The following is a 7,275-nucleotide window of genomic DNA, read 5'->3' on the forward strand; positions in this document are numbered from 1 at the left end:
TTTCTTATCGTTGTAGTAACGATTCTCAATCTTCGCAATAGTCGCGATACTATCGCAGTGGATCAACGCATCTGTCATAGATTTTTTCCCATATAGGGATCTCAACTAGCAAACATCTCAACCAACTTGCTTCTTCACTAGTAGTAGCTAGTGTTATCATTTCAGACTCCATAGTGGACTGAGCCAATATCGTCTGTTCTTTGATTTCCAAGATACATCACCACTCGCTATATTAAAATATAGTCATCGATTGCTTTGGAGTCATCTGATAAGATGTTCCAATCAGCATCATTGTATCCTTCAAGGATAGTAGGAAATCTTCGATAATGTAATCCGAGACTCATGGTCCTTTTCAGGTATCTCATGACTCTTTCCATAGCGTGTCAATGCTCCATACTAGGTCTACTAGTAAACCTGCACAATAATCCCACGACATAGGCAATGTCGGGTCTAGTACAATCAGTGGCATACCTGAGGCTGTCAATGATGCTCGCATATTCAGTTTGTCTAACACCTTCCCCAGTGTAATTGAAAAGTTTCACACTTAGATCATATGGTGTGCAAGCAGGTTTATAGTCAAAATAATTATATTTCTTTATGATATTTTCAACATAGTGAAATTGATCCAAAGAAATTCCCTTTTCTGACCTAGTAATCTTGATTCCAAGGATTACATTTGCTTCTCTGAGGTCTTTCATATCAAAGTTGTTACACAACAATGATTTCAAAATATTTACAGCATGAATGTTTGAATCAAATATGAGTATCTCGTCTATATAGAGACATATGATAGTGCAAATGCCATTTTCAAATTTGTAGTAAATACATTTGTCACTTTCATTCACTTTAAACTCATTCGATATAATAAAGTTATCAAACTTTTCATGCCATTTCTTTGGAGCTTATTTAAGACCATACATGGATTTATCTAACATACATACCTTGTATTCTTGTCCTTGAATTACAAAACCTTTAGGTTGCTCCATAATAGATTTCTTCTTCCGAATCACCTTTTAAAAAGTTGTTTTAACATCCATTTGGTGTGTCACCAAGCATCCAGTTGGTGTAACACTAGGTTAAGAATAGCTGCTAGTGATATGAGTATTCTAATGGATGTTATTCTAATGATCGGTGGAAAAGTCTCGAATAAATCTATATTTTCTCTTTGTCTAAAACCTTTGGCTACAAGGTGTGCCTTGTATTTATCAACAGATCCATCGGGTTTTAGTTTCTTTTCCAAAATCCATTTACAAACTATTGGTTTGCAACCAAGAGGCAAGTGTACTAAATGTCAGGTTCGGTTAGACTCTAGAGAATCCATTTCATCGTTTATAGCTTCTTGCCATAGATCTGCATCCAATGATTACAGAGCTTCTTTCAGATTTGCAGGATCCTCTTCTAGATTATAAGTCATATATTCTGGTCCATAATCTATAGCAACTCTTACTCTGTTACTACTTCGAGTTTCTGTTTCGTCTTTTTTTTTGCTTTCAATGCTTCTTTTCACATGAACTTAATTAAGTTCGCTGCCCCCACTATTTCTCAGGAACTTGACTAGGTTCGCTGCCCCCACTATTTCTCGATTTAAAAAGGGATTTATTTTCATAGAAGTCAACTTCATTTGACTTTATGATCACTTTTGCGTTTAGGTCATAAAACCTATACGCTTTGTTCTTTACCGCATACCCAATGAATTCTCATTCATAGGCTCTACTGGCGAATTTAACTCGCTCGGGATCGGGATTCTGACATAAGCCAGACCACCCCATGTTTGAAAATAAGACAAGTTCGATTGTCTTTTCTTCACTATCTCATAAGGAGATGTTTTGTTTTTAGATTTAAGAACTCTATTCAAAACATAGCAAATAAACAATATATTTTCTTCACACCAATGAGATGTAGTACTAGAGTTAAACATACTAGCAACAACTAGTTCAATAAAAGTTATATTATTTTTTCTTTTCAACTTTACCATTCACTTCAAGTAATTATGATGTAGTTGTTCCATGTATAATTCCAAACAATTTATAAAACTCATTTAATAAACTAAATCATACTTGGAATCTCTTAATCTTTATACTAAATTGGTTTTCAATTTCAGCTGTAAAGATCCTTAACATGCCAAGCGTTTTACTTTTATTTTTCATTTCTTGGTAACGTCTCATCAAGTTCACATATGTCAAAGTGTAATAAATCTAAAGACTTAGATTCTCTAACTACATATTTATGTGAACTCTTTGTTATTTTAGCTTGACTATAAAAATCACATTTTCCAAAATCATTTAACAATAACTTTAGAATTAAAACTAAGTTACTTAATTTTGAAATCAAATGTGTTCATATCATATAGTCTAGCATGTCAAAATTAAAATCACACAACATGTAAGTATAAACAGACATTTTATTAATTTCAACATTCAAACAAAAGAGACATATTAAATTTCAATGTTTAATTTAAATATGCCATGAATGACGTACCTTAATAGCTTATCTCATGAATTATCTTCTGAATTCTACGGGAGTGTGCCTCCACGTCCATGAATCTATCAGCCTCCATGTGCCTCCACGGATCTGTCAGCCTCCATGTATCAGACATCTGATACTCTAGGTAGCAATCACAACTTACTTAGAGTATCTCAAACATATCTCGCATTATTGCTGGAACTGTAATAGTTATACAGATCATCAGCAAGTCGATTAAGAATATAATTCTTATCATTATTCTCCCATGGGTTAATTCTCCAACTGTTTTATCCTTTTCTATTTGCTTCAAACTGAAACAATTTATCGAAATGAGAGGCGACATAACCAAATCCAGTAATCTCTTCGGTTGACATGGCAGAAAGAAACGTCTTAAAATTGTTGGATTTTGAGTTTCAAAAACTATTTAAAAATCACAATTTATGCCACCGAAGATATTACTGGGTTGAGTCGCGGACTAGGTCGCTCTCTTTAAGACGTTTCGCGGCACTTCCCAAATTGTGCAAGGCAGACCATCAGCCACGAAGTCCCCAGGATAAAACAGCTCAGATTCACTGTGTCGGAGTTCCACTGCACCGTAGAAAACCGTTCTAGAATTACACCCTCAATATGACAGTTTAAGCCACTCTCAATATGACAATTAAAGTCACTCTCAATATGGTACTATGACCATTCATAACTACGGTATAATAACCGCTCAAAAAGACAAAAAAAACGAATGGACTACGACATAATAACCGCTCTAAAAACAACATGATTACGGCATAGCAACCGCTCTAAAAACAAAAGAACTACGACATAACAACCGCTCAAAAAACTGAAAGAATTACGGCATAACAACCGCTTTAAAACCGAAGGGACTACGACATAATAACCGCTTTAAAACTGAAAGGACTACGACATAATAACCGCTCTAAAACCGAAGGGACTGCGGCATAATAACCGCTTTAAAACCGAAGGGACTGCGGCATAATAACCGCTCTAAAACCGAATGGACTGCGGCATAATAACCGCTCTAAAACCGAAGGGACTGCGGCATAATAACTGCTCTAAAACCGAAGGGACTGCGGCATAATAACCGCTCTAAAACCGAAGGGACTGCGGCATAATAACCGCTCTAAAAACCAAAGGGACTGCAGCATAATAACCGCTCTAAAACTGAAGGGACAGAAAGAAAGGGGAGAAGTGGCTCGAAAATTAGGCGAGTAGAATATAAGAGGGAGAAAAGAGAAAGTTGGGAAAAGCATCCAACTTTGGTGTACTTTTCACAATAGCTTGAAACTCATTATATAGTGATGGAAGCAAAGTCACATATGTTTTCTAAACAATGTGGGACTTTAGTATGTATAGAATTAAAACTACACAAAACATGATAGTTTTTCAAAGTGGGAGTTCAAAAAATATTCTTACCAATGTGGGACTTGAATTTTAAAAATCAAGTTTCTTTCCAATTAAATTTACAAAAAATATTTCTTTCCAATGTGGGACTTCAACACATTTTTAAATTCATACTATAACATACATATGTTCCAACAAGGATGGATAAGCATAATGAAATGTCCTATTGTACCTCATTCTTGAATGTATAACCAAACATCTGGTTCCTACAGTTGTCCCTAGAGACCATTCTCTTGAGTTGCCAGCCAAAGCCTACTACTGTTGTTCCTCACCCATCAACCTCCTCCTCGTCTGATGATTCCTCCTCTTCGGAGTGACATTGTGGCTCTTTTATTTTGTCATATGTTTTGCCTTAGGAGGGTTACTGTTTGCTTGTTTCTTAATGATTAGTAATTTGTTTATTTTGGAACAATTCTGTTTTAGTTCAATCAAAGTTTATTTTATTTCAAAATTGCATATCTAAAAAATGCTTCTATTTGAATGTTTAAAAGGGAAAAAATTTCAAAAAATATTACTTGTATGATTGAGGGAGAGCTTAATTATTTCTTCATTATTGTTACAAAAATCATAATCTAAAGAATTTTGTCAACATAAAAAAGGGGGAGATTGTTGAGACAAAATATCTCTCAAATGGTTTTATTGATAACAAAACCATTGAAAAAATTATGATTATAATTAATGACTAATCTGTGCTTTTGAGTAAATTCATATTAGAAAACAGGTTACTCATCATTAAGATAAAAAGGAGAAAATCTGATTGGAGGATAGACAGTTAAGAGGATGAACCCTTAAGAGAATGAACCTTCAAAGTTGCAAAAAATTCAACATCACTAAAACAATGATTTTTAGTCATAAACAGAAGATAAATCAATGTCAAAGAATGAATGAAAAAAAGCAATTTAAATGAAGAGGTCAAATGTCAGAGTTTGCATGTACGAAGATGGACTATAAGAGGATGAATTTGTAGTTTACTTCATCCTCACATGTTTAAAATGACCCAACACATCAACGTACAGAAAGACAGTAGCTAACAAGACAAAAATATAGTCTTACATGTCTTGAAGAATAAAAAAATGAAAAGGACAGCTCATGTCCAAGTTTCTAGGAGGATTGAACCTCCTATACAAGGTTGGACTGAATTAGTCTAAGGACAACTGGATGACATTTCTGTAATTATGATTAATGACCTTAGACTTTTTGATTAAGTCCCCAACGGTCGTAAAGTGTTTGACACATGGAAAGAGAATCACAAGATCTCTATAAAAAAAATGGAGCTCTTCATTATCAGACACACAACAACATTGGATAAAAAGAGCAAGATTCTAAAAGCTATCAAGAGCAATTTCATCATCTCTTTGTACTTTCTACAATCTTACACTAGATCTTTGAAATATCTTGTAGAAAGTGTTAAGTAAAGAGAAACATCATGCTTACATCACTTTGTAATTTCCACGTGAATTACACTTGAAAATAGTTGAAACTTGTAAGAAACAATGTTGTAAACTTGGTGAGGCTAAAGAATACACAAAAGTGTAACTAACCTCTGTGAGAGGTTAATCTATTTGATGCTTAGTAAAATACTCACAAGTGTGTAAGGACTGGACGTAGCCTTCATTGGGTGAACCAATATAAAGTTGTGTGTGTTATCTTATGTACTATCTCTTTTATTTATTTAGCTCAAATTGAAAGTTTTAAATTTCTATCATCTGATTTTGATTCTCTTAGAGAGGATAGTGATTTAGAACACATGAGAAAATTTTAAAAAAGAATATCCATATTCAACTCCCTATTTTAATGATATTTTAGCTACAACAAATTATTCTAAAACTATGAGAATAAATCATTACATCACTTCAAATATTACTTAAAATAAAGCTAAATTAGTCATTTATCAAAGTCTCTTGTGGGGATTAACTATCTTCTATAATATGAAACTATACTCATGTCGTTAAGTAGGAAATTGCAAATATGAATGTTTCATGCACTGAAGGACGGAAAAGTCATCAATCCTCATTGAAAGAAGCTACTCCTTGGTGTTTATAAAATAAATATTGATGGATCTTATATTCTTTAGGACATAATTATTGGATGAATCATATATGATAACTTCGGTAAAATTACCAGATACTTTTATGTCAAAATTAGCAACAATAACGCCTTGATAGTAGAACTCACAACCGCAAAGTATGATATTCATATTGCTCGTGATTTATCCATTACTCATGTCATATTCAAGTTGATTCGTCGGTCGTCTGTTCTGTTGTGTAGACATGAATAACTCTGACTCCACCCTTCAATGCATTCTGGATGAAATCAAACATCTCCTCAAACTTCATACTTGGTAGACAATCGTGCAAATTATCAATCGTGACGCCACTAAATGTGCTAATTTTATTATATGTTTAGTGTGACACCCTAAACCCCAAAATAACATTTATAATAATATATACTAAATTATTTGAAGAAAACTTGCAGCGGATAAAGAAAATCTATTAAAGAGAATAAAAACTTTAATATCTAATTTAGGATATCACGTTTCTCTAAATACACATGTAACAATTCAACTTTGTTCCTCAATTAAAATAGTACAATATCAATGAACTTGATTTAATTAGAATTTCTTGATTTAATTCCCAAGACTTACTCGTACTAAGTTTTCATATAAAAATTCATTTGTAATAACATAAGTAAAATACACATTACAACTCTTAATTCCCGGTATCATCTATTACAGCGGGGTTTCTCCCAAACTTGAAATTCGAGACTCATTAACCTGTAATAACTGCGATTTTGCAAACGTAGGGCCAAGCCAGTCAAACACAAACATCGAAGGAGGTGAGTTTTGAAATCATGTTGATAGTATAATATAAATAAGATGAACACATAATTAATCATCAATAAACTGTATCATTACACAAACATTCTTCAAGGAAAAACATCACATTATATAGTCAAAATCAAAGAAAATCCATACACTTCACTGTAACATCAAATCATCGCATAAATTATTATCACACATAATACATATTAATCACAACAAAACAATCAAAAGAAAATGCAATGATATGCATGAGCTTAGACTCTACTTCACAATGTGGTACCATTCTAACTCTAAACTACTTGGTTAGGAGGCTTGATACTATGCAACCATCCTGGTGGACGGACAATTCAAATTGGCCCTGTCCTCATAGATCCCCTCAACTCAACCCGAGACACATATACATGACAGTTTAGGTAAACGTGCATTGCGTGGTAGCTCCTGACATTTGTAGTGCTACCTCCAAGTCACCTAGGAATTCCCCACCCGAATACCTCCAAGGTCTAACAATCTTGCCTTAAGGCTCGACAGCAGACCGCCACGATCAGGCTCATTCAGTTGTACTTCCCCAGAATCAC

Source organism: Cicer arietinum, chromosome 2 (genome assembly GCF_000331145.2).
Source record: "Cicer arietinum cultivar CDC Frontier isolate Library 1 chromosome 2, Cicar.CDCFrontier_v2.0, whole genome shotgun sequence".
Classification (NCBI taxonomy): Eukaryota; Viridiplantae; Streptophyta; class Magnoliopsida; order Fabales; family Fabaceae; genus Cicer; species Cicer arietinum.